The following is a 13,574-nucleotide window of genomic DNA, read 5'->3' as shown; positions in this document are numbered from 1 at the left end:
AGAAAACACGTTTCCACTGCTCCAGAGACCAATGGCGGCGAGCTTTACACTACTCCAGCCGACGCTTGGCATTGCGCACAGTTATCTTAGGCTAGTTATCTTAGGAGCTCCCGACAAACAGTTCTTGTGCTGACGTTGCTTCCAGAGGCAGTTTGGAACTCGGTAGTGATTGTTGCAATTGAGCACAGACTATTTTTACACGCTACGCGCTTCAGCGGTCACGTTGTGTGAGCTTGTGTGGCCTACTACTTCACGGCTGAGCCATGGTTGCTTCTAGACGTTTCCACTTCACAATAACAGCATTTACAGTTGACCAGGGCAGCTCTAGTAGGGCAGAAATGTGATGAACTGACTTGCTGGAAAGGTGGCATCCTATGAAGGTGCTACGTTGAAAGTCACTGAGCTCTTCAGTAAGGCCATTCTACTGCCAATGTTTGTCTATGGAGTACACATGGCTGTGTGCTCAATTTTATACACCTGTCAGCAATGGGTTTGGCTGAAATAGCCAAATCCACTAATTTGACTGGGTGTCCACAAACTTTTGTATATACAGTGTATGTCTCAAATGATCAATACACAGGCCGTCACATTCCACTGATGCATGTTAGGGATGTTCCTTTTAATCCTGCCTTTCTTCCATGCAAGAGCAAGACAAGACCACAACATGTCCGTTACCACTTCTACTTCAATGGAACGCATCAGAGGAGATCAAACGTCAGCATTTATAATATGATAGGAATTATGTCTCTTACACACTAACACACAGCACACACATTGCCTTATGTAAAGCCTGACCTCAGAACCATAAGAAACATACACTGTGGTGTTTACGGTTTCCCGATCTTATAACTTTACTAGGTTAAATAACAAACGGACGGAGAGGGAAATACGGTTAATGCCCACAAGTGTTTTACTGTTACACTGCACGAGGTAATGGGGAGCTGCACAAAACCAACAAACCTAGCCTGAACTAGCTAGCCATACCTCCCACTGGACTGTGACAACTGTGCAGCCACGGGGTGCTAGCCTCACCCGGTATATCACCACTCCAACCTGGCCAACTACGTAGCAGGGACCCACCCAGTTGCTGTCCAGTTTGGGGCTCCTGCCTTTCACTCTCTTGGGACCGTACACCCACACCAGGTCTCCTGATGTAAAATGTTGCCCCCTCACATACACATCGTACCCCCAGTAGAAAGATTGGCAGATTTTCTTCAGAGTCTTAGTAATGCCGAAATGTCCTACACCATGGTGTAGCTCCAGCACTTCTTCTCTCAGGACGTAAGGGACGACAAACTGCCAATGAGCCTCTCCTGAGGCTGATTCCAACTAGCTTATTTTCAGTGCTCCGTCTCTTATTTCTACCCCAGGCCACTGTGACCACAGTCCCCTCACAGTGGGTGACTGCTCCACCACCTCATCCCAGGGGGCGACGTCCTTCCTCCACCCAGCCAATCACCATATCTAGGTCGGGATCAGCCTGCTGTTGTTCCGTCCACCTGTCAGTATCCGCTAACTGCAGCGCCCGATACATGTGGCATTCGAACAGATGTCACTCTACTTCTCGAGGATCTGTGCGCTCACAATGCTTGCATTCAGGGCCACATGGCCACCTGGACAGTACATCAGCATAGCTGCTCTATCCAGCGGGTCACTTGCCCCTCGGGTTCTTTAAAGTAGAAAAGCCACTTCAAAGCTACATGGTCTGTTCGGATAACGAAGGGCAGGCCACAGAGGTAGTGGCGGAAGTGATGAGTCCACTACTGACAGGAGTTCTCGGTGAGTGACGCAGTAGTTCCTCTGCCTTGTTGAAGGTATGGTTATAGTATGCCACTACCTGCTCACCCTCAGGGGTGACCTGCGACAGCTCCCAGCCCCTTGCCACTGACATTGGTGTCCGGGGCGAACTGTCTCTGTGGGTCTGAGGCAATGAGGATGGGGACTTCACAAAGGGCCTTTTTCAGGGCTTCAAATACAAACTGCTGCTCTTGGTTCAGAGGAGCAGCCACCGTTGAGAAGCCTGCCACCTCCTGCAGTATTGGGCTAGGCCGAATAATGCCCATACTTGGTGGATGTCTCTCGGGGTAGGCCAGTCCTGTATTGCAGTGACTTCGTCCTCCATTGTTTTGAGGCCCTCATTGTTCACTCTGCGGCTGAGGAAGGTGACCTCCCTTTTCAGCAGGCAACACTTTTCAGGGTGCAGCTTGAGTCCTGCAGCACGGATCCTCTCCAAGACTTCCCTCAGCGCTTCAAAGGCAACATCAAAGTCCAGCCCATGTGCCAGCACATCATCCAGTTACACAGACAGCGTTCAGGGAGCATGCCAGCCAGTACTTTCCTTATCAGCCGTTCAAACATTGCTGGGGCGTTACATAGTCCGAATGGCATGGTTTTGAACTGCCACAGCCCCTTTCCTGTGGTGAAGGCAGTCTTGGCCTTGTCCACTGGAGCCATGGCCACCTGCCAGTAGCCACTTCGAAAGTCCAAAGAAGCGAACTATGTGGACCCCACCACCAAGTCAAGGGACTCATCCACCCTTGGCAGCGGGAAGGAGTCCTTGACAGTTATATAATTAACCTGGCGGTAGTCCACACAGTGCCTCCATGTCCCATTTTTCTTTTGGACCAACAACACTGGAGAGACCCAGGGGCTGTCTGAGGGTTCGATAATATCAGCTGGCAGCATGTCTTCCACATTCTGATCTGCGATGGCTTGCCATCCAGTCGGGAGGTGACGGTGGCGCTGACTGATGGGGCTGGCATCGCCTGTATTGATTCGGTGCTGCACAAGATGAGTACACCCAACATCTGCAGGGGTGGTGGCAAAGCTGTGACGGAACTCAAACAGCAGATCCCAAAGGCGACGGTGTTGTTGCTGATCCATGCCTTCACAGTTCTTCTCCCAAATTACTGAATCACCTCAACAGCAACAAGCTTTGCAGTCTGAGAGTGACCAGGAGAGATATCGTCTGACTGGGCGAGCGCTGCAGGGCATGGCACTTGGTCAGTTGGCTTCTGAGTCCCATATAGGACTCCTGGGGGTCACAGCTTGGATGACTGTATGGAATAGGGGTTGATTCAGTGCCTGCTTGGGGGGGAGATGCCTGCTTCCAGAGGGAAAGGCTTCGATAGGATTGCGGTCTGGAGTGTCTCTGTGAGAGCTCTAGCGGGAGCAGTTGTGTGTTGAGGATGCTGTGTTGGACCTGCTTATACTGCTTATGGGGTCAGGCCGGATGGGGGTCAGGCCGGATACTATTCACCAGTGGTAGTGTCTCTGTGTTTTTTTTGGGTGTGCCCAGTGGTGCGCCTACTGCACTGGGCCCATCCCGTTTCCCGAACGTTGTGGTTCTGGAGTGGCTCTAGATTCCACAAAGGTGCAATCTCTCATCTGGTGGCCTTTCCAGCCACAGTGCCAGAAAATGTGCTGTTATACATTTGTTGGTCCACGTTCAGGCCCGGGCAGGTGTTGTGTTGAGGTTCTCTCTGCCACTGGTCAAGGTGGGGGGCTTGGAAGTTGTACCTGGTATGTTTGGGGGTGGGGTCTCCCAGCTGAGGTGGCCTGCCCTTTTCTGAGGACTTCCTCGGGTCAGTGCCTTTGTTATTGCCACCTCTAGTGTCTCTGGTCCACAAAGGTGAATCTGTTCACGGAGTCTGTCTGGTGTTAGCCCCTTGATGAAAGCCTCTGTAGCAAGGGCCATGACAATGCTGTCTGAGAACTGGGGAATCTGTGGCTATATAATCAGTGGCATAAACACCCAGTATCGCCCCGGGCTTTCGGGCTCGCTCAGCAAACTGTTGATGCCAAGGCTAGCAGCGGCTGACCAAACCACAGAGTTCTTTCAATTGCTATAGCCTGGGAATCCTTCATCTCCTGTTCAGACAGGTCCAGTAGTACTTGCTGGGCTTCCCTTTCTAGTGACATGGCCAACTGTACTCCTCTCTCTGTAGTGGAACATCTGTTAGCTGCAGCCACTAGCTCAAACTTGGCTTTGAAGGCTTCCCATCAAACTGGCATGCTTTGAGCCTCTCCAGGGGAGCCCAAGAGCCATCAGTATCAGAATTTTGCCCTTCTACTGTCACTGTGTCACTACTGCTACATTTGGGGCTAGGGTTAGCATCCTGGCTAGAATTAGCATTAGGATTCACATTAGCATCAGCGCTAACATTTGTGTTCACATTATCCTCTCTTGGCATTTTAGCATCTGTGCTATTGTCCCTCGTGCTCTGATGAATAACCTTTGCTGAGGAGTATTACAGCTAAGGTGTAACTCATCCATCCATCCATCCATCAACACCCTATTAGCTCATGTTTCCCCAGTGGCCATAACTGTTCGATTTCCTCTTCACTAACAGCTCTCATTAGTCATGAGTTTAGTTTCCTCACTCCATTTGTGCAAGACACCCTCTTGTTTAAGTTGTAGTTTCAAAAAGAGATGATGTCTGTAGATTCAGGGCAATTGGCTGTTCCTCTTTCATAACTTTACTAGCTTAAACAACAAATGGATGGAGAGGGAAATACGGTTAGTGCTAACAGGTGTTTTAATGTAATGGGGGGCTGCACAACAAAACAAACCTAGCCTGAACTAGCTAGCCATACCTCCCACTGGACTGTGATTTATCTCCCCAAAAAGATGATCACGAGAGAGAAATGGGGCTCTCCCCACTAGTTATATCCCCCACAAACTTATGTGCAGCTCCCCCCCCTTCTATTACCATGACAACCCCATAAACAATGAAAGTGACTGGTGCTGCCAGCCTGGGGCAGGGTCTGCCCACCTAACAATACTTTAAGTATTTCTGAGCACCTCCATGATGTATGTTACCTGCTAATCGTCTAATTACTTTAGACAGAAATAATGATAGTGAAGTTGGTCGGGGAGGACCCCAGCCACAAAGTCAGAAAGCCCGCCTACTCGACCAATCAGGTGAAGGAGTGTGAAGACGCATATGCTTGTTTACGGTTCGTGGGAAACGACCAATCAGATGAGGGAGTGTGATGACGCGTATGCCGACCGGTTTGCAGGGGCGGACGAGAGACATGCATTTCTTCTATTGATCCATCAATGATTTGGTTATTTATTAGCTATAGTAAAAAACAAACGTTATGAATGCAGTGTTAATAGGATGTCTTATTCAGACACAGCTTACAAGTGTATCATGATATTTGCCCCTACTCATAGTTACTTGTCTTAACCCAAAATAGGTTTAACCAATATCTGCAATGTTTTTAAAATGGCATGTAGACTAATTTTACATGGCATTTTGGCATGTAAAATTTTATTTAAAAAAATCCACACGTAAATAACAAGTAAAACGTACACAGTTTGAAATAAATGTTCACAGAATTTTTTTATTTTTTTTTAAATCGGCAGATAATTTGCTGATTTGAGATGAACACTTCTAACCTGCTACCGTATTTGCCACCTAGGCACTTATCATAGTCATTTTTTTAATTCTTAACTTAACATAGCCTTGCAGTCCATATTTTCTATATTTTGTACCAGTTTCCATCTCTGTACAGAGGTATGGTCTTCAAGCTATGGAAAATAGCAAAACATTTAATAATAATAATAATAATAATAATAATTTAATGGATTAACATATCACTTTTCTAGACACCTAAGCTATTTACAGTGTAAGGGCAAACTCACCACCCTAATCCCACTTACATGAGCTTTATTTGTATTTATTTTATTGGCCTATCCACCCCCCCTCTTCGGAGGACAAAATAATCTTTAAAAAATAAATGTTACAGATATTTTGTTACATATACAGTGCCTTCAGACCCCCGTCCACATTGTGTTGTGTTACAGCCTGAATTTAAAATTGATTAATTTGAGATTTGTTTGCCACTGGCCTACACACAATAACCCATAATGTCAAAGTGGAATTACGTTTTATGAAATTTTTACAAATTAATAAAAAATGAAAAGCTGAAATGTCTTGAATCAATAAGTATTCAACACTTTTGTTATGGCAAACCTAAATAAGTTCAGGAGTAAAAATGTGCTTAACAAGTCACATAATACGTTGCATGGACTCACTGTGTGTGCAATAAAAGTGTTTAACATAATTTTCAAATGACTACCTCATCTCTGTACACCACACATACAATTATCTCAGTCGAGCAGGGAATTTCAAACAAAGATTCAACCACAAAGACCAGAGAGGTTTTCCATGCCTCAAAAGAAGGGCACCTATTGCGTAAAAATAAAAAAAGCAGACATTGAATATTCCTTTGAGCATGGTGAAGTTATTACTTATACTTTGGATGGTGTATCAATAAACCCAATCACTACAAAGATACAGGCGTCCTTCCTAACTTAGTTGCCGGAGAGGAAGAAAACCACTCAGAAATTTCACCATGAGGCCAATGGTGACTTTAAAACAGTTACAGAGTTTAATGGCTGTGATAGGAGAACACTGAGGATGGATCAACAACATTGTAGTTACTCCACAATACTAACCTAATTGACAGAATAAAAATATTACAAAACATGTGTCCTGTTTGCAACAACGTACTAAAGTAATACTGCAAAAAATGTGGCAAAGCAATTATCTTTTTGTCCTGAAAACAAAGTGTTATGTTTGAGACAAATCCAATACAACACATGACAAAGTACCACTCTCCAAATGTTCAAGCATAGTGGTGGCTGCATCATGTTATGGGTATGCTTGTAATTGTTAAGGACTGGGGAGTTTGTCAGAATAAAAAATGTATGGAATGGAGTTAAGCTCAGGCAAAATCCTGAAGGAAAATCTGGTTCAGTCTGCTTTCCACTAGACACTGGGATATGAATTCACCTTTCAGCAGGACAATAACGCAAAACACAAGGCCACATCTACACTGGAGTTACTTACCAAGAACAGTGAGTGGACTATTTACAGTTTTGCCATACATTTCAAATAGATTTAAGTCAAGACCTGAAAATGGTTGTCTAGAAATTACAACAACCAATTTGACAGAGCTTGAAGAATTTTTTTAAAGAATAATGGGAAAATGTTGCACAATCCAGGTGTGGAAAGCTTTCAGAGACTTACCCAGAAAGACTGAACTGTGATAGCTGCCAAAGGTGCTTCTATAAGGTATTGACTCAGGGGTGTGAATACTTATGTAAATTAGATATTTCTGTATCTCATTTTCAATACATTTGCAAAATTTTTTCACCTCATCATTATGGGGTATTGTGTTTTTCAGAAGTAAATGTAATCAATTTTGAATTCAGGCTGTAACACAACAAAATGGGGAATAAGTCATGGGGTATGAATACTTTCTGAAGGCACTGTAAATTATTCATACACTTTACGTACATGGTACTTTTATTTATTTTTTTGCTCCTTTTTCTCCCCAATGTCGTGATATCCAATTACGGTCTCATCAATGCAACTCCCCAATGGGCTCGGGAGAGGTGTAGGTCGAGTCATGCGTCCTCCGAAACATTACCTGCCAAACCGCACTTCTTAAAACCTCTTAAGGATCGGACCCTTTTTTTCTCCAATTTTAGCCTCAAATGACATACCCAAATCTAACTGCCTGTAGCTCTGGACCTGAAGCAAAGATATGCATATTCTTGGTACCATTTGAAAGGAAACACTTTAAAGTTTGTGGAAATGTGAATGGAATGTAGGAGAATATAACACATTAGATCTGGTAAAAGATAATACAAAGAAAAAACCAACAGTTTTTTTTGTACCATCATCTTTGAAAGCCATAATGTATTATTTCAGCCCAGGTGCAATTTAGATTTTGGCCACTAGATGGCAGCAGTGTAAGTGCAAAGTTTTAGACTGATCCAATGTACCATTGTATTTCTGTTCAAAATGTTGTCTCAAGACTGCCCAAATGTGCCTAATTTGTTTATTAATAGCTTTTCATGTTCAAAAGTGTGCATTCTCCTCAAACAATAGCATGGTATTATTTCACGGTAATAGCTACTGTAAATTGGACACTGCAGTTAGAATAACAAGAATTTAAGCTTTCTGCCAATGTCAGATATGCCTATGTCCTGGGAAATGTTCTTGCTACTTATAACCTCATGCTAAATCTCATTAGCCTACGTTACCTGAACCGTCCCGCAGGGGACCCACCAATCCTGAAGCCTACGTTAGCTTGGAGCCTACGTTAGCCAGCTGTACCAGAGGTGTGTCAGAGGAAACAAAACTTTGGCAGCTGCAACTGGCCCTGACCGACCCGCACCGCGCTCCTGTGGTCGTCCTCGAGGCCGTTGTCATCCCGTTGCTGGTGCAGCGCGTCAGGGGAGGGGTACGGCCTAGAGGAGCGCTGCTGGGTTCCTGTAGTGGACATCCTGGATGCTTCGCTGACCAGGGATTTTCACCATCGGTGCCCTGACCGACTCGCACTGCATCCCTGTGGTCGTCTCCGAGACTGGTGTCGTTCCGCTGCAAGTGCAGAGTGTCGGGGGGTGGGGGGGTGGGGGGGTGGTACAGTCACGGATTCCCCCGGTACTGCTGCTCATTCCGTGCACCAGCTCCTGAGGTCTACGTCACCGGCCTCTAGGCGTCACTGAAGTGTTTCATTACGTACACCTGGTTTCAATTTCCCCTGATTAATAATTGTACATATATATGTGCCCTCTGTCCACCTTTGTTTTGTCGGTTATTGTTACCATGTCTGTTGGTTTTGTGAGTACCTGTACTTTGTTGTTTCGGCTTTTGTGCTGCGTGTATTGTGTACTCGTTATTACGGGTCTGGTCCTGTATATTGTTGTGCACTTTTGTTTGGGTTACATCCCTGTGTTTTTGTAAACGTGTTCGTTTTGGGCTTCGTCCCTGTCATTCACTTGGAGGCATTCATACATCTTTGTGCCCATAACATGAAAAGGAACACCATTGAATGGGAGACTTTCATTCCTCCAACTACATTTTTTCCTGCCAAAGGCTGTGCATCTGTAGAAGGTCAAAAATATTACTATTAGAATGAAAGCCTTGTAGGGAAACTAACAACGTTGCTCTATCAAATAGAATACATCTTCTGGGCTTGGAATCCCTTATGCTAGTTAGCTTGCTCATTTTAGATGAGAGTAGTAAAAGTTAGTTACTAGTTATCTCAAAAAGAAAAGACAACTCACCCTTTTGCCCCAAACTTTTGTCCTTTCTCAATGTTATGAATTTTAGGGAAGTTGAAAATTCTTGTTCCAGAATGTATTTAGTTATTTGGTCCTCAAACTTGAACTCAAGATATGCCATTTAGAAAGCACCAGTGACTCGGTCAATAAGAAAGTGGTCAGATGAAGCCGATGCTACAGTAAGCTACAGGACTGTTTTGCTAGCACAGACTGGAATATGTTCGAGATTCTTCCGATGGCATTGAGGAGTACAACAAATCTGTCACTGGCTTCATCAATATGTGCCTCTATGACTTCGTCCCCACAGTGACCATACGTACATACCCCAACCAGAAGACATGGATTACAGGCAACATCTGCACTGAGCTAAAAGGTAGAGCTGCTGCTTTCAATCCCGCTCTGCCCTCTGACGAACCATCAAACAGGAAAAGCATCAAAACAGGACTAAGATTGAATCGTACGACACCGGCTCTGACGCTCTTTGGACGTGGCAGGGCTTGCAAACTATTACAGACTACAAAGGGAAGCACAGCCGAGAACTGTCCAGTGACCCGAACCTACAAGATGATCTAAATTACTTCTATGCTTGTTTCGAGGCAAATAACACTGAAACATGTAGGAGAGCACCAGCTGTTCTGGACGACTGTGTGATCACATTTGACTTTTTTTTTTTTTTTTACATTTTAGTCATCTAGCAGACGCTCTTATCCAGAGCGACTTACAGTAGTGAATGCATACATTTCAATCATTTCATTTCATACATTTTTTTTTTCTTCTTCTGTGCTGGCCCCCCGTGGGAATCGAACCCACAACCCTGGCATTGCAAACACCATGCTCTACCAACTGAGCTACAGGGAAGCTACAGGGAAGCTACACGCTCTCCATAGCCGATGTGAGTAAGACCTTTAAACAGGTCAACATTCACAAGGCCGCAGGGCCAGACAGATTACCAGGACGTGTACTCCGAGCATGCGCTGACCAACTGGCAAGTGTCTTCACTGACATTTTCAAGCTCTCCCTGAGTCTGTAATACAAACATGTTTCAAGCAGACCACCATAGTCCCTGTGCCCAAGAACACTAAGGTAACCTGCCTTAATGACTACCGATCTGTAGCACTCACGTCTGTAGCCATTAAGTGTTTTGAAAGGCTGGTCATGGCTCACATCAACACAATTATCGCAGAAACCTTAGACCCACTCTAATTTGCATACCGCCCCAACAGATCCACAGATGATGCAATCTCTATTGCACTCAACACTGCCCTTTCCCACCTGGACAAAAGGAACACCTATGTGAGAATGCTATTCCGTGACTACAGCTCAGCGTTCAACACCATAGTGACCTCAAAGCTCATCCATAAGCTAAGGACCATGGGACTAAACACCTCCCTCTGCAACTGGATGCTGGACTTCCTTAAGGGCCGCCCCCAGGTGGTAAGAGCAGGGAACAACACATCCGCCATGCTGATCTTCAACACGGGGGCCCCTCAGGGGTGCGTACTCAGTCCCCTCCTGTATTCCCTGTTCACTCATGACTGCATGGTCAGGCACGACTCCAACACCATCAACAAGTTTGCCAATGACAAAACAGTGGTAGGCTTGATCACTGACAACCTGGGACAGCCTATAGGGAGGAGGTCAGAGACCTGGTCGTGTGGTACCAGGACAACAACCTCTCCCTCAACGTGATCAAGACAAAGGAGATGATTGTGGACTACAAGAAAAGGAGGACTGAGTACGCCCCAATTATCATCGACCTGGCTGTAGTGGAACACGTTAAGAGCTTCAAGGTCCTTGGTGTCCTCATCACCAACAAACTATCATGGTCCAAACACACTAAGACAGTCATGAAGAGGGCACGACAAAGCCTATTCCCCCTCAGGAGACTGAAAAGATTTGGCATGGGTCCTCAGATCCTCAAAAGGTTCTGCAGCTGCACCATCGAGAGCATCCTGACTGGTTGCATCACTGCCTGGTATGATAACTGCTCAGCCTCTGACCTCAAGGCACTACAGAGGGTAGTGCGTACGGCCCAGTACATCACTGGGGCCAAGCTTCCTGCCATCCAGGACCTCTATATCAGGCAGTGTCAGAGGAAGGCCTAAAAGTGGCCACCCTAGTCACCTTGTTCTCTCTGTTACCGCACGGCAAGCGTTACCGGAGCGCCAAGTCGAGGTCCAAAAGGCTTCTAAACAGCTTCTACTCTCAAGCCATAAAACTCGTGAACAGCTAATCAAAGGGCTACCCAGACCCTCTTTAACGCTGCTGATACTTTCTGTTTATAATCTATGCATTGTCACTTTTTAACTCTACCTACATGTACACTAGCGTTCAAAAGTTTGGGGTCACTTAGAAATGTCCTTGTTTTTGAAAGAAAAGCACATGTTTTGTCCATTAAAATGACATCAAATTGATCAGAAATACAGTGTAAACACTGTTAATAATGTTCTAAATGACTACCGTAGCTGGAAACGGCAGATTTTTTTATGGAATATCTACATATCCGTACAGAGGCCCATTATCAGTAACCATCATCACTCCTGTGTTCCAATGGCACGTTGTGTTAGCTTATCCAAGTTTATCATTTTAAAAGGCTAACTGATCATTAGCCTTTTGCAATTATGTTAGCACAGCTGAAAACTGTTGTCTGATTAAAGAAGCAATAAAACTGGCCTTCTTTAGACTGGTTGAGTCTCTGGAACATCAGAATTTGTGGGTTCGATTACAGGCTCAAAATGGCCAGAAACAAAGAACTTTCCTCTGAAATTCGTCAGTCTATTATTGTTCTGAGAAATGAAGCCTATTCTATGCTAGAAATTGCCAAGAAATTTGAAGATCTCGTACAACGCTGTGTATTACTCCCTTCACAGATCAGCGCAAACTGGCTCTAATCAGAATAAAAAGAGGAGTGGGAGGCCCTGGGGCAAAACTGAGCAAGAGGACAAGTACATTAGAGTGTCTAGTTTGAGAAACAGACGCCTCACAGGTCCTCAAGTGGCAGCTTCATTAAATAGTGCCCGCAAAACACCAGTCTCAATGTCAACAGTGAAGAGGCGACTCCGGGATGCTGGCCTTCTAGGCAGAGGTCCTCTTTGCAGTGTCTGTGTTCTTTAGCCCATCTTAATCTTTTCCTTTTATTGGCCAGTCTGAGATATGGCTTTTTCTTTGCAACTCTGCCTAGAAGGCCATTGCCCCAGGGGACATTGCCCTGTGTAGGGTGCTGTCTTTCGGATGGGAAGTTAAACAAGTGTTCTGACTCACTGTGGCCACTTAAGATCCCATGGCACTTATCGTAAGAGTAGGGGTGTTAATCTTGGCGTCCTGGGTAAATTCCCAATCTGACCCTCATGCTATTATGGCCACCTAATCATCCCCAGCTTCCAATTCGCTCATTCACCCCCTCTCCCCTGTAACTATTCCCCAGGTTCTTGCTGTAAATGAGAATGTGTTCTCAGTCATCTTCCCCATTAAAATAAGGGTTAAAAAACATTAATAAAATATTCATTGTGTAACACCATTACAATAATAAGGACATTTGGTGGATTATCATAACACTGCCTGAGTGTCCTGGGGTAGGAGTTTGGTCCATTAGTTCTGATTATCTTCCATTGTTTAGCACGTTTACACAACCAACTCTTCCAGTAACTGGATCAGTTGTTTTAACACACTTAGCACCTTTAAAATGTAATTGTTGGGACTAATTATACATTTTCACAGCCATCAGTGCTGATAACAGGGAAGTTATGATAGCTAGTGGTGTTTATTTACATTTCAACAGGTCCCTTGTCAAGCAGCTACAGCTAGAGTGGAAGGCCAGTGAGTTCTAAACCTAGAGGGTCAAAAAGAAGTATTGGAAGGAAAAAATAAATAATGATATGCTAATATAGGCTACCTTTTGTATGGTGTGTGTGTGTGTGTGTGTGTGTCCATCCCTCCTAAGAGAATGTTGTTAAATGAAAAGGACAAAAGAGATAGAAGCCTAGTATTTGCAGTCCTTGACTTGGGCAGGAGCTCACCGGAGCGGACAACCTGTACCAACATTTGTCTGCTGCTTGAGTTCCTGCACCTGTTAAAGAATATGAGCTCAAAAGTGTCGGAGCTCCTGCACCTAAATATAAACAGTACCAGCACCCAAAATGAGTACCTGTAATTACTTCAGTTCAAGTCAAGCTCTGAATATATGCCTATAGAGCTGTAACTTACTTTTAATATAAGTTATATTGCAACACAGGATCTTATTTTATCCACTTTTTTATTTCTACATTGATATATAATTATATCATTTCTGGTGATACAACATATTTTTTCCCCCCAAAGTTTTCCCTTAACCGAGCCCCCTATTCGAGGGCTATTTTCCTGGTCAACACCACCCATGTCTCTAAGCAGACCAATTAGGTGCGTTTCTCTAGCGCGCCTGAGTCACGTGATAGGACAGATTTTCTCATAAGGACCAATGGAAAGGTCTTACATTCACAAACTCCGCCCACCC

Source organism: Salmo salar, chromosome ssa15, assembly GCF_905237065.1.
Source record: "Salmo salar chromosome ssa15, Ssal_v3.1, whole genome shotgun sequence".
NCBI lineage: Eukaryota > Metazoa > Chordata > Actinopteri > Salmoniformes > Salmonidae > Salmo > Salmo salar.
The sequence above is the reverse complement of the archived record's forward strand: the minus strand, read 5'-3'. Positions refer to the sequence as shown.